This window comes from Gorilla gorilla, chromosome X (assembly GCF_029281585.2).
Source record: "Gorilla gorilla gorilla isolate KB3781 chromosome X, NHGRI_mGorGor1-v2.1_pri, whole genome shotgun sequence".
Taxonomy (NCBI): domain Eukaryota; kingdom Metazoa; phylum Chordata; class Mammalia; order Primates; family Hominidae; genus Gorilla; species Gorilla gorilla.
In genome coordinates this window covers 144,816,045-144,843,935 of record NC_073247.2, presented here as the reverse complement: position 1 = coordinate 144,843,935, position 27,891 = coordinate 144,816,045, and the positions used below count along the sequence as shown (strand labels likewise).

Sequence of the window (27,891 nt, the reverse complement as noted above, 5' to 3'; positions counted from 1 at the left end):
CTGAAGTGAGTGGATCTCCTGACGTCAGGAGTTCGAGACTAGCCTGGTCAACACGGTGAAACCCCGTCTCTACTAAAAATATGAAAATTAGCCAGGCGTGGTGATACGTGCCTGTAATCCCATCTACTGGGGAGGCTGAGGCAAGAGAATCACTTGAAACCAGGAGGCGAAGGTTGCAGTGAGCCGAAATTGTGCCACTGCACTCTAGCCTGGGCGACACAGTGAGACTACATCTCAAAATAAATAAATAGCCAGATGTAGTGTCCCCGAGTAGTCTTGGCCACGTATGAGGACCTCTTTAGCCCCGGAGGACGAGGCTGAAGTGAGCTGCGTCTGTGCCACTGTACTGCAGCCTAGGCGACAGAGCGAGACCCTGTCTCTTAAAAAAATATTGTTGGCATTGGAAACTTCATAGGTTTCTTATGAAAGGTTTTGTACAAGTTTCAGTTTGCAGTAGAGGAAATTAACTGTTGATTGAGTGCATTTTATAACAGAACAGCCTATTTGGTAAAATTTTATTTGTCCAAATTCTGGTCTTGTTTCCTCTTCATTAATTTCCTTATAAAATAAAAGTTTTGGAGTAATCTTGATTTACAAATGCACAATTTAATCATCTGGCTGTGTCCTTAATGTTTTGCACCAGTGACTGCACTTAAGTGTCTTATCATCGGCTGCCATTTAATGGAATTTGGAATTTTATTTTACAGAGGAATTCTGTGTTCGGTATCATTTTATTCCATTAAATGTGGGTCCTAGTCCTTTTCATAAATTTTGTGTGAAGAAAGTTTTGTATTATCTTCAATTTACAAATAACGAAAACAATTTTCTAATTGAAAGAATGTTTTGTGGCATTTTCTTTCTTTTCTTTTCTTTTCTTTCTTTCTTTTTTTTTTTTTTTTTTTGACAAGAGTCTTGTTCTGTCGCCCAGGCTGGAGCGCAGTGGCACGATCCCAGCTCACTGCAACGTCTGCCTCCCAGGTTCAAATGATTCTGTTGCCTCAGCCTCCCAAGTAGCTGGGATTACAGGTGCCCGCCCCTATGCCCAGCTAATTTTTCTATTTTTAGTAGAGACGGGGTTTCACCAAGTTGGCCAGACTGATCTTGAACTCCTTACCTCAGGTGATCCACCCTCCTCGGCTTTCCAAAGTGCTGGGATTACAGGCGTGAGCCACTGTGCCCAGCCCATTTGTGGTATTTTTAATGTAAAAATGCACACATTGCTAATTTGCCTGAGAGGTTGTTTTAGGACACTAAATTGTCACAAGTGCCAATCACCAGCCACTGCAGAAAGTTTTTTGGGATATCATATCCTGAAACAATTGTGTGTTGAGGTTCAATGTATTCAATTCTGCTCGAGTTTTTTTGCATACATTTCCTTTAAAAGACGGAGGTATTTCAGTGTGTAAATGAGGAAATTAACTGTAACATCGAACGTTTACTTTCTGGCAGTGAACAGCCGTTGGAAGTCATGTTGCCTCATCTGAATTTTATTGTACAGTATAGTTGTGTGTTTAATATAATGGTATTTATACATTTTGGCATAGGTCCTCTTTCCAAGGTGTTCCTTCCCAGAAAAAAAAAAAAAAGGTTTCTATTTAAGAATAAGGAGGACAGAAGTTGTCTAGGGCCAGGTTAGGAGAGAAAATGGAAGTAGATCCTTCTAGATCCTTCTGGATCTTCTGCTCGCTTCCTGGCTGGTATGCACCAACCCTGTCCCTTAGCCACGCAGTGTACCACAGTGCTACAAGTAACACTTAAAAGGCAGCCGTTTTAAATTGGCAGCACTGGCTTCTTTACATTCCTACTGCCATTTTGTGACTCCTATTGTGTATTCAGTGGGATAATTAAAATTAAAGGAAAACTTTAGTCTCTCTCAAAAACTTGAGCATAATCACTGAGAAACAAGATTTTTGCTTTGAGGATAAAGTGTAAGTATTTTTTTAAATGGTGCTGATTGAATTTACTTATTAGTCTTTGGCCTGGTTTACTCTTTTTTTTTTTTTTTGAGACAAGGTCTGGCTTTGTTACCCAGGATGGAGTGCAGTGGTGTGATCACGGCACACTACAGCCTCGACCTCCTGTGCTCAAGTGATCCTTCCACCTCAGCCTCCTGAGTAGCTGAGACTGAAGGCATATGCCAACTCGCCTGGCTAATTTTTGTATTTTTTATAGAGACGGGATTTTGCCATGTTGCCCAGGCTGATCTCCAACTCCTGGGTTTAAGTGATCCACCCCCCTTGGCCTTCCAAAGTGCTCAGATTATAGACGTGAGCCACTGCACCTGGCTTATATTTCTTTTTTGACATTATCTGTTAAATAATGCTATGAGAGTTGAGGATTTTTTTTTCTTTTTTGGACACAGAGTCTCACTCTGTCGCCTAGGCTAGAGTGCAGTGGTGCCATCGTGGTTCACTGCAGCCTTGACTTCTGGGCTCAAGCAATCCTTCCACCTCAGCCTCCTGAGTAGCTGAGACTATAGGCATGTGCCACCACGCCTGGCTAATTTTTCTTCCTCCTCAATAGACTTTAAGCTCCATGGGGGCAAGAACTTTTTTCTTCCGTGCTGTAAACGTGGTGTTTCTAATAGTGCCTGATATATAGCAGACACTCAGGTAATATTTGTTGAATGATTTAATCTAGTAATTTTTCTGGATACTGATTAAAATGTTTATTTAATTTTACTTTTTGTTTTTTTGAGAGAGAGAGGTTTCACTCTGTCACCCAGGCTGGAGTGCAGTGGCAGTGATCTTAGCTCACTGCAACCTCTGCCTTCCTGGGCTCAAGTGATCCCCCCACCTCATCCTCCCAAGTAGCTGGTAGCTGGGATGTGCACACCACAATGCATGGTTTGTTGTCGTTGTTGTTGTTTTGTTTTGTTTTTCTTTTTGTTTTTGAGAGATGGGGTTTTGCCATGTTGCCCAGGCTGGTCTCCAACTCCTGGGCTCAAGAGATTCACCTGCCTCAACCTCCCAAGTGTTGAGATTACAGGCGTGAGCCACTGTGCCTGGCCTAGCCTGGTTTATTCTTGATTTGGATTTGAATTATATATATTATCTAGCATCTGAATGACTTATTAGTACCTTTATTGGTAGAAAGTTGGTGTTTTCCAAATATCCTTCTAGATTGAATTTAGAAACCTGAAAAATCAGTTGTTGGTAAGAATGAAAGTTACCTCTGCCTTTGCTAATATAAGGTGCCAAGATTTCAGGAATTAAGATATTAACTTGCCTCATAGATCCTGACTTTTTGAGCAGAGCCCTAGATCTTAAATAATAATCTAACCCTAGAATTTAGAATTTAGATCCAGGTATTAGGCCGAAGGCACTTTTCTTATGTCCACTTCGCCCATAGAATCCTAGAGGGGATATTTTCCAAAGAGCATACCCACAAAAGCCAATATTAGCAACTGTAAACTTTTGTGGATTATTTCTTTGAAGATCTATTCTCAGTGTCAGATGGCACCAACATTATTTAATGGTTGCAATTATTCGTGAAATTATCCTAAATGATACTAGCTTCCTTCTGATGTCCATGGTTTTCTAACTTACTGTGTTACTAATTACTGACACGAATACACCATGAGAATGCTATTGTATAACCTGGTGAACAACTCAAACCTCCGATTTCAAAAATTTGTTATCTGTGATCCTGTATGAGTCTTTTTCACCATGGTAATGAATACAATCAACTGACATCTTTGAGACTCCCCTTTCTAGAAGTTGAGATCTTGCCTATTAGCTTAATATATAATTCCCCTATAATGTTTGATTAAAGCAAGATGAACTATAGTTTATTTTGAAGGGACAGTCAAACCTCTGAAGCAACAGTCTTGTCTGATCTTGTAACCACAAGATTAATGCAGTTCCTATTATATTATGTTTCACCCTGCATGATTGGGTACCTTGATCCAACCAACCATTTTCAGAAGTTTCTCTGAATAAGTGGAAAAGGAAGTGTTCCCCAGCCATCCACCAAAATGAGTTCCAAGTTATGTAATTTTCCTGCAGTGGTGCTGGGCTGTCCATCCACAGGCAAGTCTCTTGGCAGATTCATACAGTCACCGTCTCCTTCAGAACCTGTGATGGAAAAGTCCAGTACCAGTGAGCCTATGGGTCTGTAATGTGAAAAAGATGGAATTGGAATCAATTGTCAAGATCACCTAGACAAGTTCAGGGTATCCTTACATTGTGTGAGGTGACTAGTGTCTTATGAAGGGCAGCCCCCTCCTCCTGTCCCCTGTGCATCATTAATGATGGTATTGAAACCCCTTCCTAGAGTTCTAGAGATAGGGACTACCAACAGTGGTAGTCACTCTTCCTAAGTACTGCTGACTCCATGATACTGACTCTGTTTCTACAACCTGTTCCTTTCATTAGACAGGGGCATCTTTTTCTACTTCTTAATTGTGTTCCTCATGTACACTGTGGGTGCCGCTGTTACAGAGACATTGACAAACTTAGACTGTTCTGATTTCAAATAAATCTGATTTTGACTTTTTAACACCAAAGTTCTGATCTTTATTTCTATTTTTTGGAAAACCAGTAAGAGACAGCAGCAGGAGGGACTGGACTGGATTGTAGAAAACTTCAAGAGTTAAGGAGTGCGGAGTGCTGCTCAGGTGCCTTTGTTTCAGGTATGAGAATATGAGTCTGAAGGTAATTTGAAAGCCAGCCTTATATATACAGAGGGAAAAGATAGGTCCTGAGGACCAAGTAGGTATCAGGGAATGGTAGTCTGCCAGCCTGCTCCACTTGTGACATTTATTTGCTAGGGTTCCTGAAGGTATACGCCAGCAATTAAAGTAATATGTAGGTTATTACTCCTTCAGATGTTTACTGTTCCATACATTGTTGTCCATTTCCTTGCTCTGCAGACATTGCTGGTACAACAAGGTTCCAGTTTCTGAGTCTGAAAGACACTGGGCTAATTTTCACTCTAAGGCAGTAGTCTGGCAGCTCAGCTGGTTTCTAACATAGTATTTTCACACTTTGTGACACTGTTAAAAATTGTCAATGAATTCAGACATTGGAAGCTGGGGACAAAGATTTGGGGTTTGCATGCTAAGGCTCCCTAAGCCTTGTGTTTCCTGTCTTGTTACACAAAAGAAGTACAGTGGGATGAATGAATTTGGGTAAATAGATCATGACAAAAAGTGCTAATGTTATTTGGGTTATGTTGAATGCTCCCATATAATAAATGCTCTCTCTTGTGCCTGTCCAGGTCATAGTCTCTGTTCTATATAGCAGCCAACCACAAGGGTTGATTGGTAAGCATTCCTGCATCTGTGCTGTTCCCCCTAGATTGCTATCTGATATGTTTGTTTCAAACATGTGGAGATCCTGTGTCTGAACTTGATTTCACCATTGCTGTCAATTTTCAGGCAAGGTATACAGTAACTGGGTCAAAATTCCTTTCTGATGAATGGTAGAATTTCATATCAATTTGGGATTCAAGCTTTCAGTACATGGGAATACCAAACCTTAGAGTGGGGATCTTCTAACCAAAGTTTACACTTCTGGAGTTGTTGCCTGCTATGGCATATGTTCTGGAATGTGGTCTTTCCCTGTAGCCATTTAACAGTAAGCCTTATGATTTGTACTTATTAATAACATCTGTAGAGTAAATGCCTGTATTATGTAGTTTTCACTCTTGGTGCTTTGTAAATTTCCTCTTGGATTGCTTTGGAGTCAGACAGACCTCAGTTTAAGCCTGATTTACCAGTAACTAACTTTCCTTCTTTTTTTTTTTTTCTTGAGACAGGGTCTCACTCTGTTACCCAAGCTGGAGTGTAGTGATGCAATCACAGCTCACTGCAGCCTTGACCTCCTGAACTCAAGTGATCCTCCCACCTCAGCCTCCTAACTGGGGCTACAGGTATGTCACTATGCTCAGCTAATTTTTTATTTTTTGTAGAACTCCTGGCTGTTCTCAAACTCCTTGGCTCAAGTGATCCTCCAACTTCAGCCTTCTGAGTAAATGGGGCTACATATGTGTGTCACCACACTCAGCTAATTTTTTATTTTCTGTAGAGTGGGGTCTCACTGTGTTGCCCAGGCTATTCTCAAACTCCTGGGCTCAAGCAGTCCTCCTACCTCAGCCTCCCAAAGTGCTGGGATTACAGGCGTGAGCCACTGCATCTGGCCATCAGTAACTTTCTATCCTTAGTTCCTAACTAACTCTTTGGGCCTCAGTTTTCCTTTTCTGCAAAACAGGAATCCTTCTTTGCTATCAGAATGTTGTAAGAATCAAGTGTTATAATCTTTGTAATGCATCTAGTACACAATAGGCACTCATGAATGAGCTCTCCATTTCCTGAATGCACATACTGGAGGGAGGACATACAGTGCTTGGTTTAGCACCTCTCCCACCTTCCTTTATTTATTTTCTTTCCTTTCTCAGATATTGCACATTCCTCATAGATTATACTGTCTTCTCTTGGGAAACCACAACCCTGTAATCTGGCTAAGGATCTCAGATTTTTTCTTGCTCTGAGCTGAGTTCTGTTCTGACCAACTAGGACACATTACACTGAGGCTAGCATCATAGTTCAGCATCCAGCAGGACTCTAGCTATCTGGGATGAAAGGTGCCTATTAACTAGCAGTCCTAGAAATTTCTTTCTTCGCCTGTAAAAAGTCACATTTGGGTTGTGATTAGTTCACTGAAGATTAGGTGAAGACACTTGACAACGTAAGAAATGGAGGATTAAATGCTAAATATAAATATGCACTATCCTAAGATTATCTTTTAACCTTTAGTCTCAGTAGATACCTGTGATTCCTCTACTTTTCTGTTAGCACATATTTTATTCTGGTAGCATCATGTAATCTGAAGTTCACCCAACCAAGGTAAAAAAAAAAATCCTCATTTCTTTTTTTTAGAAACTAAAGTGTCTGTTACATAGCACATTGACATTTCAAAGCCTTTTGATTTATCCCTGTAAATGGCTAAATTACTTTAAACCATGGAAGGTGGAAATCATTGTTGTTATTTCCCGTCCAGTAAAAACTGGGGCCAGAGTTATTTAGAAAAAAAAAAAAACTCTACCTAAAACCACTTAATGGAGCTTTGCTACCAAGTTCCTTCATCAAGTGGTCTGATAGTGACCTTAGCTCATTTGCTAGATGAAAAAAAGAGTGAATCCTAACTATAACTGTGACACCTTCTCCTTTTGCACACACTTATTCTACCCACTGCTCTTCACAGTCATCTTGGGTCTCTTCTTTGGTAGTTTCTCTAAGTATTGGCATTTAAAAAGTAAGTCACAAGGTAGAGGAATCCAAAAGGGTTAATCTCTGTTTGGGCAGATAAGCCCAAGAGGTAGAAACCTAGGAAAGGTGAAAGTGACCCTATTCAGAACTTAAAGTGGGACCTGGCTTCTTGATTCCTAAGAGGTCCAGTCCTTTGCCCTTTAACTCAGGGGTTTCCAAACTCCGGGCCGTGGACTGGTACTGGGCGGTGGCCTGTTAGGAACCGGGCCACACAGTGAGAGGTAAGCAGCCGGGCGAGCAAACATTACCACCTGAGCTCCACCTCCTGTCAGCTCAGCAGCGGTATTAGATTTTCATAGGAGCATGAACCCTATTGTAAACTGCACATGCAAGGGATCTAGGTTGCACACTCCTTATGAGAATCTAATGTCTTATGATCCTGAGGTGGATCCAATTTTATCCCGAAACCATCCCTCCACCCCCGGTCTGTGGAAAAATTGTCTTCCACGAAACTGATCCCTGGTACCAACAAGGTTGGGGACTGCTGCTTTAACTCATCTGGGGTCTACTCTGTCAATGGCTACTAATTGAAAGAAAAAATTTTGAGACAGGGTCTTACTCTGTCACCCAGGCTGGAGTGCAGTGGCGTGATCATGGTTCACTACAGTCTTGAACTCCTGGGCTCAAGCAATCCTCATGCCTCAGCCCCCTGAGTAGCTAGGACTAGAGGCACTACCACCATGCCCAGCTGATTTTTTACTTTTTTTGTTGAAATGGGATGTCCCTATGTTGCCCAGGCTCGTCTGGAACTTCTGGCCTCAAGCAATCCTCTCACCTTAGTCTCACAAAGTTCTGGGATTACAAGTGTGATCCACCATACCTGGCCTTGAAATTTTCACGTTCTATAAATTCTTGGTGTGATTTCCTCTCTCCACACTCATGTTTTCATGCTTGTTTATATGGGTACAGGAGAGAGATTAAATTATAGTGGAAATTTTAGGGCAAGGCTATTTGGGTTTATAGATCTTTTATGGAGAAAAACATATTTTTCTTAATACTTCATGAAAACGTGCTATACACACAAAGATTAATTTGCTCAAATTTCATTTTCTTTAAAAGTAACCTCAAATTATAATTTTATGTGTTCACAAGGAACGTCTAGAGACTACAAAAAGTGGTATGCTTTTTGTTTAACAAGTGACTCTCCAAAAGAAGAGAAAAAACCTGATATGTGGCATTTGTCAATTTCTAAGGTGTAAATAATTCCACCATCACCAATTTCAAGTGTTGTCACACTGAATGCAGATTTTGGAAGAGGTGTGCACTTACCACCTCATATGAGCCAGCTCTTACACAACACTGAATAAATTAAAAAATTACTGGCAATCAAACTGCATAGAATTATGACCACTGCTAACATTTTAATGTTCTTCTAACTAATCTTTCTATGAAAAATATCCATATTTATTCTAGTGAGGAGTCTTTATATTGAATTTTAGTAAGTACAGTAAGTCCTCACTTAATGTCTTCAATAAGTTCCAGTGAACTGCAACTTTTGAAGCAAAATGACTTATGACAAAACCAAATTTACCAGTGGCTGATTGATATAAGCAAGAGTTAGGTCTCCATGGCGTATATTTCTGGTCATGAAAACATCACCAAACTTCTAAATAAAGACTGAAAACACTTTTACTATTAAACACTGAAATAAAGGTGAGCTATCTATACCTTTAAGAAAGGTTAACAAAAACAAGATACAATAATTACCCAGCTCTTGGTGAATCAGTGAGTCATGGTGGTCATTGCGGTGGTGGGTTTATTTGTTTTTATTATTGTTACCTTTTTTTTTTTTTTTTTTTGAGACAGAGTCTCTCTATGTCACCCATGCTGAAGTGCAGTGGTGTGATCTCGGCTCACTGCAAACTCCGCCTCCCAGATTCAAGCAATTCTCCTGCCTCAGCCTCCCGAGTAGCTAGGATTACAGGTTCCTGCCATGATGCCTGGCTAATTTTTTTGTATTTTTAGTAGAGATGGGGTTTTACCATGTTGGTCAGGCTGGTCTTGAACTCCTGACCTCAAATGATCCGCCCGCCTCGGCCTCCCAAAGTGCTGGGATTACAGGCGTGAGCCACTGCGTCCGGCCTTATTATTATTACTTTTTAAGAGTTGGGGTCTTGCTGTGTCACCCGGGCTGGAGTGCTGTGATGTAAACATGGCTCACTGCAGCCTCAAACTCCTGGGCTCAAGTGATCCTCCCACCTCAGCCTCCAGAGTAGCTGGGACTACAGGTGTGTGCCACCATGCCTGGCTAATTCTTTTTTAAAAATTGTGGAGACAAGGTCTCACCACGTTGCCCAGGCTGGTCTTTAACTCTTGGCATCAAACAACCCTCCCACCTCAGCCTTCCAAAGTGCTGGTTTTACAGGCATGAGCCACCATTCCCAGCCATGATGGTGGATTTAAATTAAGGAAGAAACATTTGCAAAGTGAAAATTCTAAGAAGTATCTCCTACCACCATGCAGTTCAAAAACAATCACAAATATGGCAAGCTCACTGAGCACTTTAGCACAACGTCATTTATTGTTGTGCATTTGTATGATTATCATAGACTTTCTGAATTTTTATTTTACAATATTTTGTATTCATTCATTGAGTCATTTTCTAACCTACTTACTCTGTTTCAAGCAGTCACAGGTGGCTGGATCTTATCCCAGCAGCTCAGGGTGCAAGGCTGGAACCAACCCTGGGCAGGACATTACATCACCAGGTGCACTCACACACACACCCACACTGACTCACACTGGGACCATTTAGGCATGCCAGTTAACCCCATGTACACATCTTCTGGATGTGGGAGGAAATGAGTACCTGGAGAAAACTCATGCAGACTCCACCCAGACAGTAGCCCCAGCCGGGAATTGATTTTTTTTTCCTTATCAATTTTATAAGGAAACAATGTTGTAGAAAATGACCTTATTTGAGGACCTGCAGTAAATCTATGCTTTCTCATTCAGATATCTGACTCTAGTCCATGTTACTAGACTCAAATATTATGCATACAATTGGGAAAGACATAAAAATTCAGTGAATTTATTTTAAAGATTCTAGTTTTCGTTGAATCTAATGTTCTGAAAAGCATTGTACAGTGTAGCATTTAACAAGTTGTATGGTTAATGCAGATGTATCGTCTGTATGACTTCAGTAGCAGCATATATAGGAGTGGTGAAAAGACCTTGTAGGATCGTTGTAGGAACAGTTGCAGTTCTGTTCATTTGGCTTGATGCAGACCAGTTGTAGGACTGCCCATTGATGTAAACACAAGTGTGAGAGGCTTTCTATGTCCTGTTCATATTTCTATTCTTAGTGTGTGGAATTGGTACTAGGAATAAGCTGCCTCCTAGTGAAGGACCTCAGGTTTAAGTGAGGCATCTATTATTCTAAGTGAAGTAACTCAGGAATGGAAAACCAAACATTGTTCTCATTCATAAGTGGGAGCTAAGCTATGAGGATGCAAAAGCATAAGAATGATGCAATGGGCCAGGCACAGTGGCTCATGCCTGTAATCCCAACACTTTGGGAGGCTGAGGCAGGTGGGTCACCTGAGGTCCTGACCTCAAGTTCAAGACCAGCCTGGCCAACATGGCAAAACCCCGTCTCTGCTAAAAATACAAAAATTAGCCAGGCGTGGTGGTAGTCACCTATAATCCCAGCTACTTGGGAGGCTGAGGCACGAGAATCACTTGGACCTGGGGGGCAGAGGTTGCGGTGAGCCAAGATTGTGCCATTGTATTCCAGCCTGGGCGACAGAGCGAGACTCCGTCTCAAAAGAAAAAGACTGATACAATGGACTTAGGAGACTCAGGAGGAAAGGGTGGGAATGGGGTGAGGGATAAAAGACTACAAATTGATTGCAGTGTATACTGCTCAGGAGTTGGGTGCACCCAAATCTCACACATCACCACTAAAGAACTTATTCATGTAACCAAACACCACCCATTCCCCAATAACCTATGGAAATAAAAAAATTAAAAATAAAGGGGACAAAAGACATTTATACGTGTTTGTGTGTAGACACAATTTAAGAAGTTATGGGCCAGGCACGGTGGCTTATGCCTGTAATCCTAGCACTTTGGTAGGCTGAGGCAGGAGAATCGCTTGAACCTGGGAGGCAGAGGTTGCCGTGAGCCGAGATCGCACCACTGCACCCCAGCCTGGGCGACAGAGTGAGGTTCCATCTCAAAAAAAAAAAAAAAAAAAAAAAGAAGTTCTGCTCCAGGCCAGGCCCGGTGGCTTATGCCTGTAATCCCAGCACTTTGGGCAGCCAAGGCAGGAGGATAGCTTCAGCACAGCAGTTTGAGACCAGCCTGGGCAATGTGGCTAGACCCCATCTCTACAAAAAATTTTAAAAAATTAGCTGGGGGTGTTGTCACGCCTGTAGTCCCAGCAGCTTGGGAGGCTGAGGTGGGAGATCACTTGAGCCTGGGAGGTTAAGGCTGCAGTAAGCTGTGATCGCACCACTGCCCTCCAGCCTGGGTGACAGAGTGACACTAAATAAATAAATAAACAAACAAACTAAATAAATAAATAAGAAGTTGTGCTCAAGGCCTAGAAGAAGCTGATGAGGGTGCTGTACTGTGGCTGGATCAGGCAGAATCTTCAGGCCATTGGAGTGGAATACTGCATAAGCACTCTGGATAGCCACAAGTACTTCAGGAGAGCCTCATACTGCCAGATTTCTCAAATAGAAGACCTGTGAGCTTTGGCTTGAGCTCTTCTCCCAGAGTCAGGATAGAGGCTCTGCTCTCCTTGCATGGGTCCTTCTGGTGATATAGTGATTGATGACGGGGCAAGGACTTCAGTAGAAGGGACAGGGAAAGATGGGAACTGGAAGCGTGGTGGGAAGAGAGCAAGAAGAAGTATTTATAGTACACAAAGTAGTATGTATAAACTGCTGCTTAGAGCAACTTCTTTTTTCCCCTAATTTTGACCTCTTCCCAACAGATTCCCTGTCTCTGCTTTAACCTGGGCTGCTTGCTAAGTGCTTGCCTCTCAGGATCCTTGTGGAGGTAAGGATATATATAAGTCACAGAGGAGAATTATTTTAAAAATATGTATTATTTTGACTCACAAAACAAAATGGATGCAGATGAAGGTTTTCACAGACTATATGAGTGTTAATTAGAACCAAGTAGAGGCCTTGTCCATCAAAGGTGCTTATTTAATTCAAATATGTACACAAAGAAACTGGGCCTTATCAACTAAATCCATAGCTGGCACCAAGCCATCAGGAAACCCAAAACCCAACAAGTCCTCTGTTCCCTTGGATTTTTGATCAAAACGAAGTCACCCTACACGCCTGGTCAGTATAAGCATAGGTCATTTGGGTATTTAAACCCAGTGGATATTTTGATTCCTCTATTAAGCAGAAAACACTGTCCAGCTACCAATTGTCAGCCTCTCTCATTTTTGGCCATTACGTAAACCTGTCCTCCATTTGCACATGTATGTTAGCTTGGAAATGTCAAGAGATCACAGAGGGATATTTATAAAATTCCATAGAAAAATGCTTTAACTAAACTGAGGTTTATTGGTATTCCAGAGGAGTTGATAATGACTTGTTTCCCATCTGAGTCTGCTCCTCGCCTCCTCCCCTCCCCTTGAACTTTTACTGGAGTCTAGGAATCAATTTTATCTAATTTCCAAATGTTTCTTGTCCATGGTTTAGCTGGATTCATTATATATATACCCAGAGTAGAAGGTAACTTGGTGCATCTTAATGACATAAATATTGCCCTTACCTTGAAAAGCTTTTTCTCCCTTCTTGCTACCTTATTTTGTCACTTGTTAGTAGAATCAAGAGCTGTAATGATTATTTTATTAAAATGAGGGGTTCTCTCATAGTGCATTGACCCTACTGTCTCATTTCATTTTACTTATCACATGCAGGCATTTTTTGAAACTTTTATTTTTCATGGTGTTCTAATGAGTCAGAAGTGATCCCAAAAAGTCTTATCTCTTGGTCACTGAGAGTCCAGCTCTGGGACTGACATGCATTTCCTGCAGTTTCTCTGTGCAGGGCTCTTCAGAGTAGAGGTTAGCCAGCTACTCATTGGGTATACAAACCAGTTAGGAGCTAGAGGTTTGTGTTTTGTTTTAATTTCTATCAAACTTCTATGAAATGTGTGGAGTTTAGAGACTCAAATATCTCCAGGAGGTTTACTCACAAAAATAATAGTTCCTTAACCTACCATCATTCCTCCATTTCTTAATCACTTTGTTTATCCAGAAGCTACAACATGTGGTTGTGTGATTGTAGAAAAAACTACTGAAAACCGCTCAGAAAAATATGAGAGCACTAAAAGGATTTAAGATGTGGTTCTCTGACCACTTTTGTTGTCTGTCTGAGGGGAGAAGAGTTACAGGGGAGAAGTGTTACAGAGGTTGGATCCCCAGAAAACGGGGATCAGGAAACATGGAATAACAAATAAAAATGGTTTCTTACCTTCAAGGACCTACAGCCTAGAGGTAGGGAGAGGGCTGTGAACAGCGGCTTTTTGTAGAGCTGCTTTTGAGGATGACAATAAAGCAAACAGGAAGACAAAGGCCTTTGATGTGAAAGGTGATGTGGGCCATGTATGTTCAAGGCACTGTCTCCTGTCCGCTTCTCCCTTCCTACTTCTCTTTCTGCTTCAACATCTCCCCAACTGGACAAGCAACCCAAGGGATATCACAGGTCTGGGACTTTCGTTATGTGGCCCAAGATACAGCCAGCAAATATGGAAGAACATGTATATATACATAGCTAGAGATAAAACTATGGCATTTTGCAGACACTACTCCTCCCTCTGGCTTTCAGCTTTAGAATGTGGGCATTCAAAAGAAATGTCCAGTACTGTTGCCACTCAGTTTTTTTTAAACTTTCATGTCTCTTCACACCCTGTGCCTTGTAGTTTGCTTCAACTAATAATAATACCTAAAGATGATTTTTAGTTGGACATTAGATGAATCTTTAAATTTTAGTACCCTTGAAGGCAATCTCAGTTTGAGATGTATCAGTTGCTTTAAATACTTCACTTAAATGTGTGTTACATCTGTGGTCCACTTTTTAAACACTTGGGCAAAAAGCTGGTAGCTCCATGCTCCTAATGCTATCGTCTTTCTGTCTGTTATTAAAGTGACATAGCCGGGCGTGGTGGCTCATGCCTGTAATCCCAGCACTTTGGGAGGCTGAGGCTTGTGGATCACCTGAGGTCAAGAGTTCAACACCAACCTGACCAACAAGGTGAAACCCCATCTCTACTAAAAATACAAACTTAGCCAGGTGTGGTGGCGCATGCCTGTAATCCCAGCTACTTGGGAGGCTGAGGCTGGAAAATCTCTTGAATCCAGGAGGCGGAGGTTGCAGTGAGTGGAGATCGTGCCACTGCACTCCAGCCTGGATGACAGAGCAAGACTCTGTCTCAAAAAAATAAAAATAAAAATAAAAATAAATAAATAAAAATAAAGTGACAGAAAGACTGAGTGCTCTTTATACATGAGAAAAGGATAGTAAGTAGTGTTAATCATCATCTTTTTATCATCTGGAGACTGAGAACAATTTTTTTTATCCCAGAAAAGTATTTTTATTCACCAAAATGCAGGAGATTTGGGCTCCACTGCAGGTGTTTTAACTACTAATTTATTAGTCGTAGCTTCTCAGCCTGCAAAATGATAGCTCAAAGTCTTAGGCATATGAGCTTCATGAGTTCACAGAAAACCAGGAGGAGACAGGCCAAATTAGGCAATATAAAATGAGTAAAGGGGAAGTGTGTGTGAGCCGGGAAGTACTTTGGGGGCAATTTGATCATCCCATTTGTAAGGGTATCACCGTCTGAGAACCTTTCCCTTCTTATAATTAGTTTATATATTTGATTCATTTCTTTCTAAACACCTTTGCCTCAGTGGAAAATGAGTAGTTCGGAATTGGATTGGATTGCCTCTGTTCAGAACAGCAGGGCATCAAAGAATTACAGAGAAATAAAGGTCCTTGATAAAATGCTCTAAATAAGTGTAAGGAAGAAGCAGATACCAATGCCCATTTTGAGTATATGAGAGAGTACTGCCTTCTTGCAAAGTTGGGATATTGGTGATGGGTGCAGCTCCTTTCCATTTTCGCTGTGAATTCTGCAATTCTGAGCTGGTATAGGTTTTGCTGCTATAGGGTTTCCTGGCCCTGGCTTTTTTGTGGATTTCTTTTGGGCCTGTGAAAAATGGTTCTGGGGAGAGGTGGCATCTTAAACTCCTCACTTAATTGGGGAGTTGTGTTACTTAGAACAGACTTCTAAGTAAGTGATGTTGTTCCAACATAATCCTTGACAGTTTTCCTTCAGCTTTTCCCTATTCCGTGTCTTTCTGCTGTGCCTTAATCTGCAGTGGTGGTTGCTGCCTGTAATACTTCAGTTCCCTCTTGTAATCCCTCACTGATTTTCAGGAGGGCTTAGCTGAATTTAAAATTTTAACTCCTTACATTTGTCAGTGTCTTTTTCTGATGTTGGGCTAGTTCTGTGTACCAGGTTTCAGTGCCTTCTTTCTTCTGATTCTCCTGGTTTTCTGGTCTAGATCTTTATTTTTTTAAATATGATCTTGTTTGTGAGGCCTAACTATAGTGACACCTCTGAAATGATATGTTTTATGTCTGTTAAAAAGCATCCATTCTTCAACTAAATCCTGCTTTCTTTTCATGAACTTCATCAGACTATCCACAGTAAACAAAACCAAGCCTCGTTTTTGTCTGTACTTCTTCCATTTGGCTCTTCTTTATCATGTTTTTATCTTTGATGTGCCTTTCCTCTGGACACTAATTCCATAAATTTTTCTGCCATGTGGCCTTAGGAAACATGTAACTAATATATGTCCACCTACAATAACTGTCACTAGAAAATCATCTAGTAAGTCTTGTTAGTATTTTATACTGATATTTCTGCACTTTCCTTCTCATTCATCTATATTTTTTATCTTAATTTTCAAGAAGTGATTTCCTAATTGCCAGTTTCCCAATTACCGCCATATTTCTTCTGCAGCTCCACCATGTGCTTCTTAATAATTTTCTCTTTCTTGGCTTCTGTAAGAAATGGGAATTGGAGTCACTCCATTCTAATTTTTAAATTCTTGCCTCATTTCAATTGTTAGGTTCTTGGGTACTGGTCATCCTTTGTCATCTTTAACAATTTAAACATCCTTCTGTATCTAAATGCACTCTTGAAGAGAATGGAGGCCTGGGTTTATGTCTTTTCTATTTTTATCTGTCCCTTCTGGTCTTCAAGATCTTTTATTCCCCTGTATGTACAGGTCTACTTCTAAGGTCTCATACTTGGTATTAAGAAGTCTCTTATTCTGTTTTCTTCTATTTAAAAAAATTCTTCCACTGCTCATGATCTTTGATTTGGCAGATTACTTAACTCCTCTGAACTTTCGTTTCCTTAACTATAAAATGGAGCTAAGATCTGTTCCAGCTTCTTAAAGGGGCTGTTGTGAGAGTAGAAGGAGTTAGGAGTATTGTTAATTCTGGGTCCTCAAAAATGCCACCGGAATAATCTGTTGCTAAGGCAAAATTGAGTTTATCCTGACTGTGGTGAGGAGGAGCACTACCTTGACAGAGTCTTAATAGCATGATGGAGGGGCATGCACAGTCTGGATATTTATGAGGTTTTGGAGTGTGATTTAAGGTAGCTCTTTGAATGTAGAAGCTTGATCAGGATTGGGTAAGGATCATGATAGAATAGTTTTGATTGGTGGACACAACTAGGGGAAGCTTTTGAGGCAAGAGCTTTGATTTTAATCCTATCTGCTGAATGTCTGTTTGCTGTTCATTTGAATATTTCTTCTGGAAGTTTCTGAAATGAACAGTTATTTTCAGGTTTTTCTTCCTGTGCAAGAATGACCTGGACTAGTAAAGTTATGTTGATGGGTACAGTAGAAGTTTCTGAAATGAACAGTTATTTGCATTTTTTCCTTCCTGTGCAAGAGTTACCTGGACTAGTAAAGTTATGTTGATGGGTATGGTAGAATAATAAAATTATATTACTGAAGACAACCAAAGAGTAGAATCTTGTCCATGCAGACAGTGAGCTGTAAGGAGGCAGATGCTTTTAGTTGTCAGCATACAGAAGCACTTTGTACTTTATGAATGGTCGTGGTAGCATTGATAAGGCAAATGATTTTGCTTGTTGTCGATTTTTATGCCTTTCTACCTAAATGCAATTATGTTTTCCGCTTAAACTTAGTCGAAAAGAAAATATTTATTCAGGATGACTAAGCTTCTGAAATGTCATTTAACTAACTTTCTTCAATACCTGGGCTCAGCCTAGCTTGAAAAAGTCAAGTGTATATTAACAACAGCGACTGTACATGATTTTCCTCCACTCCTTCAGAAAGTGACTAATCAAGAGAGAGAATGGAGGGCAAGTTCAGAGGAGTTTTCATTAAGGTTAATCCTTAAAAACGAAATAAAATATTTGGGGGCTGCGTTAGTCTATTTTGGGTTGCTACAAAGGGATACGTGAGACTGGGTAGTTTATAAAGTAAAGAGACTTATTTGCACTCAGAGTTCTGCAGGCAAATAGAGGCATGGCACTAGCATCTGCTTGGCTTCTGGTGAGGCCTCAGGAAGCTTACAATCATAGTAGAAGGCAAAGGGGGAGCAGGCGTGTCACATGGCAAGAGCAGGAGCAAGCAAGGGAGGAAGTGGCTGGCTCTTTTTTTGTTTTGTTTTGTTTGAGACAGAGTCTGACTGCCGTTGCCCAAAATGGAGTGCAGTGGCATGATCACGACTCACTGCAGCCTCAACTTCCTGGGCTCAGGTGATTCTCCCACCTCAGCCTCTTGAGTTGCTGAGACTACAGGCACACACCACCATGCTCGGCTAATTTTTTTGTATTTTTAGTAGAGGCGAGGTTTCATCATGTTGTCCAGGCTGGTCTAGAACTACTGGTCTCAAGCGATCTGCCCGCCTTGGCCTCTCAAAGTATTGGGGTTACAGGCGTAAGCCACCGCACCCAGCCAAGGTTATTTTAAACAACTAGATCTCACATGAACTCAGAGTGAGAACTCATTTATTACTGCAAGGACCAAAACATTCATGAGGGATCCACCCCCATAATCCAAACACCTTCCACTAGGCCCACCTCCAACATTATCGGTCATATTTCAACATGAGATTTGGAGGGAGCATACATCCAAACTATATTGGGGCAGATATACTCTAACATGCTGAGTGCAACACTAGAAGCAAAACTCATCCGGCCAACCTGAGGCAGCTTTTTGCCTTCTTTGTAGTATATCTGAAAATGAAATCCTGGTGATTCTTTCCTGTCTAGCTTCCATTCTGGTCCTATTGCTGGCTTCACTAGTTAGTTCCAGCTACAAGCTACACAGTATAGATTTTTAAAAAATTCATCATGCTGTATACTGGAGAATGGGTTGCTCAGCTCACAGATTAGGGTAGGTAAAATATAGGAGGATTATATTTAACATTGGGCCAGCAGTTAAAATTTGGTTCTCCCAAGATAAATAGTTACACCAAAGTCAGATAGCTCTAGGCTACACAAACATCAAGTCAATATTATTGATTAGTTCTCTTAATTTAATAGTCAGGTGTGATTTCCTTCTAATGGTTCTGACACTGTTGTAGAAAATAAATGGACACAGGGGAAAGTACATTGTACTTTGGCATATGTTATGGCTTCTTGATAACCTAGAGCTTGTGTATTCGTTTGTTAATTTTGAAGAGCTTTTGAGACTTTGTAGTGAAGAAGGAAATTGCTACAGGAGGCTGTCCCCAGTACTTAGTATTGGTTACTCTTCCAAATGTATGTCTGTATTAGCTATATATTGATTTATAAGAAATTACTTCAAAGCTTAGCTTAAAATAATACACATTTATTATTTCCAAGTTTCTGTGGATGTGGAATATATGAGTGTGGCTTATCTGAATGGCTTGTACTACAGGGTCTCCTAGGAAGCTATGATCCAGTTGTTTGCCAGAGCTGTATTATCTGCAGGGAGCACCTTGAGGAAGATCTGCTTCCAAGATCACTCATGTGGCTATTGGCAGGCCTCAGATCCTTACTGGTTGTTGGCTGGAGACATCAGTTCCTTGCCACCTGGGCTTCTCCATTGGACATCTCCCAACATGGCAGCTAGTTTCTTTCAGAGTGAGTAATAGCAAGAGAAGTCTGTCAAAATGGAAGCCAGTCTTTTTGTAACTCAATCTTGGAAGCAACATCCTGTCCTTTCTACTGTGTTCTCTTTGATAGAAACTAGTCAGTAAGACCAGTCCACCCTCAAGGGGAGGAGATTGCACAAGGGTGTGAATACCAGAACATAAGGACTGTTGGGGGCCATCTTAAAGGCTACCTTGCATAATTTTTGACCCAGTCCTATAGTTACTTGAAAGGCCCAGCAATCAGCAGTACTCTCTTCTGAGTACCCTGAGTATCATAAGATTGCATAAGATTATGCAATCTTATGAACTCAAAGAGTTAGCCTTTATATGAGTCTGTCACCATTGTGGAAAAGGAAATTTCATAGCATCATAAATTCATTCTGTTTCTTGCTAGATGAAAGGCATCACGTAGTTTAAAGCTCCATAGCATCTAGAGCACCAAGAAACCCTTTGATGGTTTTCCCTAGAGACTGCATGTTTGAAAATTTCGTATGAACCAAATAAACTACATTATAGTGAATTTGGTTCTTAATCATATGGAAATTTTTGGTACTGGAAGCTATCAGTTTGGGCTTCTGATGACCTGTTAATCCATCAAGTTGATAAATTCCTGCCTTTCTACCTACTTGTCCATATTTATCCTAAACTCTCAGACTTCGGTAATTTAAATAATACTGTAACCCTATTTGCATTGCCTCTGATTTCACAAAGGATTTAATAGACTAATGCAACTCTAAAAAGATGGGATAACGTGTGTAAAGGTACTCAAATAGTCTGGATTTCCTATTAAGCTAGAATAGGATTTTCTCTTCTTCTAATTTCCCTTCACCTGTAGCTATAGGGCTGTGGATAAAATAGCTGTATTTAAAACACAACACCTCTGCATCTCAGTTCTGTTTAATGTTGGTGAACTGTCTGACAACCTGTCTGACATATTTTTTTTTCTTATTTTTTACCTCCTCCTATAACTCTGGGACTTCTTTTTGTTCCATTTGCATGCCAAATACTTTCCGTCTAAGGGCTTTTACTTGTGCTATTTTCTCTGCCTGGAATGCTGCTCTTAGCGATTCCTGCCCTAATATCTTACCATCTCCCATTGCAGTGTGGTACTTGACCATCAGAGTACAAATCTGTACCATCATGAAATAGGAGAACTGGAGAGAACTTCAGAGTAATTTTCCTATCTCATTTGGTAGATACAAACATTGAAGAAAATAGATTTGCTCAGGAAATAATGCATCACATACTTGAAATAACTCAGGACAAGGCCAGACATTGCAGAAAATGTGAAAACACGTGGCAAAGAAAGAAATTTTCCCTCAGAACCTCACAGTCTAGTTAGAGAGGCAAAAGTAACTTAAATTAACTCTATCTGTATTATGACTTGAAGGAAAGGATACATTGCAGTTTAGGTCGAGAAATCTTAGAAAATCTTAATGGTGGGGTGCAACTTGTTCTAGCTTTGCAAGGATAGAGCAAGAGTAAGAATCAACAGAGGGGAGGGAGAGAGTACTGGAGAAGAAAAAGGTATGTGGTAAGGGTATAAAAGTGGGAGGACACAATAGGAACGGCCGTCTTTAATGCTGAGTTGCTGATTGCAATCTGCTGCTGCAACCAGTCTTACATCTTTCCTAAGCACTAATGTCATTTGACCCTGAGTACAGAGGCTTTATTGGATTATTACATCTGTGACACTATAGCTATTAGTCACACTCAGCCATAGGACTTGACAATATATTGGTGTTCTATTTTTACTTCTGTCCTGGTAATATCCCTGAAGTACTGAAATTATGACCAGAAAATTAATTTCTTTGCATTTGAATGAGAAATAAAAGAACAGCGGAATAATTCTACATTCAGGCTATAAATCTCTAGAGTTGTCAGAAACACTGTGTTAAAAGTTTAGACTGAATTTTGCATTAAGCTTTGCTGCTCCTCTCCAGAGGAACTGATGAGAGAAATACCAGATCATAGCATGTTAATGTAGTTCAAGGCTACTAAACAGATGCATGCACATACATGTACACATGGTTGTAATGTTGATTATTTTGCAAGATCAGGAAAGGAATGGCTGTTTGTTGTGCCACATACAATTTTCTTTCCTGAGTATGCAAATGAGACCAGCTACTTCTTAATCTAAGCTTCTCAGAGTTGTTTTTCTGAGGGATCTGCTTATGTGTGTGCAGTGTGTGTCTGTATGTTTGATTCCTCAACAGAGTATTCAAAGAACTATTCCAGTGCACTCTGGAAGTGAAAAAAGCACAGGATACATAGAGGTTAAGAAGTTACATACATGTAAAGAAAGGACATCACATCTAATACTGAGAAATGAACACACAGGACCATATATGTTCTCTTTCATATTGAATTCCTGATAAGATGAGCTAGGCCACATTCAAGGGCTTCCCAGAACTCTTCCCTAATACTTAGTCCACAGTCTGATACTGGCAAAGCCAGAAAGGCTCTTGGGGATCACTTCCCAATGTTTCAGTAAAGAAGTGGCCTTTAGTGGGATAAAGGCCACCCAGATTGTGATTGAGCGGAGACCAAAGTCTTGCCTCCTGCTATATGTTGTTGGTTCCATTCCACTGTGCACCTTCCCTCTCTGGAGAACTCAAAACTCAAACTTCCAGGAAGTTGATAGTTATAAAGGCAGTACATTATCTCTTTTTTTCAGATGGAGGAATGGAACTATAGTGAAATGATTTATCTACAGTCACAAGGCCAGATATGGGACTAGGTCAGGAATCTCGGTGACCATGCTCTGGCCACACCTCTGTTTAATAACTGGATCAATATTTAGGAAGAAATGTCATGCAACTAAGTGGTGAATGTTATTACTTAGACTAACTAATATGTATTGCATGAGACATTCGGTCATTAGAAAGGCTTTGCCATCCTTCTGGAATTCAAAGTCGTATAGGGTTTCTTGAATGCTTATTTCCAGAGCTAGACTGGGGTTAGGGTTGAGGTATTAGGGGTAGAAGGGGAGAGTGGTGTGAGCATGCATAGTTGAAGTTAATAGGGGTTTAGCTGTCCAGCAGCTTCTAAGCATATAATAAACGTGCTTTGTAAGAGTGAAATTCATAGGTAGAAAGTAGTAAGCGCTACCTTTGAGGTCTGGACCTGGATCTAAGGCTTTGTATCAGCATTCAAGTGTTTCTATAAGGTATAGGCACAAGGGAGTTTCTTAGGCACTTATTTTCTGTGAAGTTGGAGAACTCATTGGGCAAAATAAGAAATAAATAGAACCATTAGATGTCCTTGGAGAAAAGTGTTTTTTTTTTTTTTTTTTTAGTCCCATGAAACAGCTTTGGACAACCGTCATCTCTAGCTCCATGAACTCAGCAAATAAGCATGGAGTTCTATTATATTAATAGAGTAGATTGAGGACATTTAATAACTCATTATTTTGCTTATATATTGAAATGAGTAATGAGAGTGAAGTACAAAGCCAATGTTAACTCTGTGAATGGAGTACTGGTTTTCTACTTAATAAAAGCTACAATTAGTATGAATGTTGTTGTACACTGATTGCCAACTGCCTTGGAGTGCATATCACCCCCGTTTATTGCAATTTCTTTGACATTATTCCATTTGAATTATTTATCCTAGTTTTAAAGGGACTCTACGAAAAAATGCAATAAATGCTTATAATACTTTTTCAGAAAACTGTATTCCAAATCATTTTATAAAGCAGTGTGAAAACAGTAAAACAGTTATGAACCAAGTTGGCTGTCTATTGTTCTGGCTGATTGTCCAATTCAGGCCAGTCTGTGTTCACAGGCTGTCAAGTGCTATGAAAGGGTCTCCTCAAGAGGGTAGGAGGTCAGCCCATGTGACCTATAAGGTTTCTTCCAGCTCTTGAGTATACAATTTGGTGAAAAGCTAAACTGGTGGTAGACAGGATACAAACCATCTGCAAATGTCATTTAAAGTGTTTTGGATTTTTTTTCTTAGAGCTTATAAGGACCAAAATTCTTGCCAAAGGGCACAGCTTATACCTTCCTGTTTATGGTAGCCATTATTCATTTGTTCACGTGATTTGAAATAATAGTGTTATGTTCAAATGCACAGTGCTATCACTTTAAAATGTAGTAAATTTTTCTTTACATGCCAATTTACAGAATGCTCTGTCATACTTAACCATTGTGTTATTGAAGGGTGAAGGCAGTCAAGGACTTTATAGAGGTCCTATATATGTTAATGTATATATTTGAAATGGCTGAGTGGAGAGTTAAAGGATACGTGATAGCGTGCCTGTTTGTGGGTAATACTTTTCCTCATCTGGTGCATTTTCGTGTGCCGTGCATGCGCATGCATACACACATGCACACAGAACAGGGTTATCATGGCAGGTTATACCATCTGTAAGGCCAAGAGTTCTGTTTGTAGGGCTGCATTTTTATTTGTTCTAAAGTAGTGATTCTTAACATTTTCTTTGATCACAGATCAATTTGTTACTCTGTTGACATTGTATATTATCTACTTGGAAAAATAGGCCTTTGCACATAGCCATACACTTTTGTAGTTTTCTACAGATTCAAGGATTACATTGGGTGCCCAATGTATTACCCAGGGTAGGAATTCCTGTTAATCTTACCTAAGTAGTTATTTCTTTATTGGGTGATAAGATATTTGACTGCCTACCATGTACTGTGGCCCCTATGCTGGATGCCTTTACTAAGCAGCCAGGTGACCTTGGGGCCAACACTTTACCTTCCCAGGTTTCCTATGATGTAAAATTAGAGCATTCTAATGGATGATCCCTAAAGTCCCTTATAATGTTTTATTTACTCAGTCTTAATCTAGGCAATGAAGGGAATGCACAGTCCAAGCAAATAAGGTAGGACAGTGCCCAGAACCAGGCAAACGAAATAAACAAAGAGAAAAATGCTCTCACTAGGTAATCTGAAGACCAAACATTTAGGCAAAAAACTGTGTCACATTGGTACAAGTGTACTGCAGCACCAAGCCTGCTTCTATATATGGCATTTGATATTAGAATAATAATTAATTATATTGTTAATCCTTTTGGACTATTGCATGGTTGTTTTACTTTATTGTTGGGTTGCTTTTAAAGTTTTTTTTTTTAATTGAATCTTTTTCAACCTAATATTTAATGAGTTGAGTTACTGTTTCTGGACTGTAAGAGGTGGGAGGAGATATATCCTGTGTGAGGAAGCTATGAGTGGTATTTCACACAAATCCTTTCATATAAATCAGATTTAAAGTGTTCATGTTATTATAGGCTGTACTGAAAACATTTCAAAAGCTCTTAGTAAACTTGTCCCTAGGCTGCTTATGTCTGCATTTATTCAGCTTTCAGATGTTCACTTGCTCATGTTGGGGGTATGTTTGTTTTAGTTTTTATCCAGTACCATTTATTTATGTATTATTATTATTATTATTTTTGTGATGGAGTTTCACTCGTTTCCCAGGCTGGAGTGCAGTGGTGCAATCTCAGCTCACTGCAACATCTGCCTCCTGGGTTCAAGCAATTCTCCTGCCTTAACCTCTCCAGTAGCTAGGACCACAGGGGCGTGCCACCATGCCTGGCTAATTTTTGTATTTTTAGTAGAGATGGGGTTTCACCATGTTGGCCAGGCTGGTCCCGAACTCCTGATCTCAGGTGATCCTCCCCCCTCAGCCTCCCAAATTGCTGGGATTACAGGAGTGAGCCACCACACCCGGCCACCATTTAATTTTATAGTCAAGGTTTGTATAACTGAGGCTTCAAGCTGTATCAGGATGTCCAAATAGGTTCATTAATTCTGGAAGATTTTCTTCTAACAAGTAGAAATTCATCAGCATGGAATAATGACATCTTAAACCTATTAAATTGAAAATATCTTTATACTCACCCTGGAGCTTAAATATGTCAGCCAATAATAATTAAATACCACCCAAACGCTCACAATTTTCTGAGAAGAGAAAATTAGCTGGTTTTAATATGACTGGAAGATAAATCAGACCATCAATATTCAATCATTCATATGAGAAATTTATATAACTCACATTAAACACATCAGATCAACTGGAAAATTAGAGTAATTAAATGTTAGAGGGGAATTAATTTTGTTAGAAGAGCAACAAAGAATTGACATGCTGAGAGTGCTGCAAAGACCACATCCTAAAGACTCTCAAGACAATGCAGACATACAAGACTGGAGGGTATAATGAATGAACAGGTTCCCTGGAGTTCTTAGGAGTAAACAGGAGGAGTCCAAGGTGTCCAGATTCTTAATAGGTGGATGGCTAGACCTGGAATATACCAGCACACTGGAGAAGAGGACAGAAATACCATAAAGGTTGACTTTACTCCATTTATCTAAATTAAAAGCCTTTTGAAGTTAAAAAAATATAAATGTCTTCAAATGTACAGATGGGTTTCTGATAAAGATCAACAGCCTTCTCTCCAATGTTTCTCTATCCCCTTCTACCCTCTTCATATTTGTTTTAAATTCTTCTGGCTATTTCTCTGTCTCCATATACTAGCTTGACCATTATTTAAATTTTTATCTTAGGAGATCCTCTATCGTCTTTTGCTGTAATAGTTCATGTGCCCTACCCTCATCTTTCCTCTTGTCTCTTCTGCCAAAATGTATGTCACTACTAAGTTCTCTGTTCGTTGCTTCTGCAACTTCAGCCACTGTACTTCAACTTCCATCTCTTCTTGGGTCAAGACTCCATGCTTACAAGGACATTTATTTTGCAATTTTCTCCTTCCTTTCACTTCTGTCCCTTTCACATTCTGCCCTCTGCCCTTTACTTTTACATTTCATGGTTGTCAAGAGCACTCTTTCTTTTTTATGATCCTCTTATTTTGTTGGAGAAAATCATTAAGTAAACTCCTAGGAAACGTGTGTATGAGGCAGTTTCTGAATTGTTGACTTTTTGAAAATATATTTATTTAGACCTCACATTTGATTGATAGAATTCGAAGTTCAAACCCATAAGCCTATGGTTATTTTCTTTCCTCTGTTTTCTTTCTTCTATCTTTGTGTATCTTTTATTACTCAGATATTGTGTCTCCTGGACCAATCCTCTGTAATATTTATATTTCTTATATGTGTCTCTTTGACATTTCACCTTTATTTTCTGGGAATACATTCCCAAGATTGTGAGACTCATACTTCACTGGACACCTCCATTCCCTGGGTCTTTCTGGGTCCCATTCTTCTCTCTTAAGCTTCTCATTCATAATTGTGACTCCAACCATGATGTTAGTAGACAAAGAAGTTTTTGTTTCTAATCCTTAGATTTGTTCTCTAACAAATAAAAGATATTCGTTTTCCTTTCCTCTCTGTCATCCTCCTTAATTTCTCATGAAAATGCACCTTCTCCTTCTCTTGGAATGCCATTATGCAACGTAAGGCACAATTAAAGACTTCCTTATAATTGTCAAAATATCACATAATTGCCTTTCACAATGCCAGACTTGGGCTTTGAGTAGAATTTATCATGTGAACTGTGCTACAACTGATTTTTATACCATTTTCTCTGTAATTGGAGTAAATAAAAGTAGTACAAGGGTCATACATTATTAAATGAGCCATTAAAAAACATCTCGAATAACAAATGGAAGAAGAGGACATGTTACTTGCGTAGGAGTCTCCCTATCAGAAAATTATGAATTTTAAAATCTACAGTAAGCACTCTATTGATATGAGTTAATAATTAGCTCATTCTTAATTAGCAGAACACCTCCAAAATAACCGCCTTGATAATCCAAATTGTTTTTGCTTATTATATATAAAGAAGTCATTTAATTTAAGCACTGCATCTAACTTTACATCTTGAAATATATTGCATTCCTCTTGTTCCACAAGTTCTTTAGAATTTTCCTGCAATGTTGTGTTTTGTGCTGATTGGAATCTCCAGATAATGGACTCATCCAGCCACTTACTTGCTGCAAGATTCCTGGCACACTTAGCTCTAAGCATTTCTCTTGCTGGGTAATTGACCAAAGCCTTCTGCCTACAGGCAATGGGTAAATGAAAAAATTTCCCACCACTACTTAAACTGTCTTGGGATGCTGAAAGCAAGATTGAGAGAAGGGTGAGGCTTCTGATTTTAGAGGTTCGTCGTAGAATTTAGAGCTAGAAAGCACTGCTTATTTTTCAGAGTGTAATACTATTTTATATTTTATTTTTTAACATTTCTTCTTGATATTTTATTTTCTCTTTCCAACTTTTAGGTTCAGGAGGTATATGTGCAGGTTTGTTGCATGGGTAAATTGAGTGTTGTGGAGGTTTTGTGTACAGATTACTTAATCATCCAGGTAATTAGCATAGTAATCAATAGGTAGTTTTTTGATCCTCACCCTCCTTCCTCCCTCTACCCTCAAGTAGGCCCTGGTGTCTATTGTTCTCTTCTTTGTGTCCACTGGTATTCAATGTTTAACTCCCACTTAAAAGTGAAAATATGCAGTATTGGTTTTTCTGTTCCCATGTTAATTTGCTTAGGATAATAGCT

At 39.8% G+C, this 27,891-nt stretch overlaps 1 protein-coding gene across 1 annotated transcript in view; it reads left to right on the top strand.

The window, feature by feature from the left end:
• USP26 (ubiquitin specific peptidase 26) overlaps positions 1–27,891 on the top strand; it is a 75,327-nt gene that overhangs the window by 3,356 nt on the left and 44,080 nt on the right. The window contains exons 2-5 of the mRNA XM_019019111.4: positions 4,543–4,633; positions 5,221–5,266; positions 5,761–5,874; positions 12,213–12,277. The gene's annotated coding sequence lies outside the window, so the exon portion shown is untranslated. The remainder of the gene's footprint in view (positions 1–4,542; positions 4,634–5,220; positions 5,267–5,760; positions 5,875–12,212; positions 12,278–27,891) is intronic.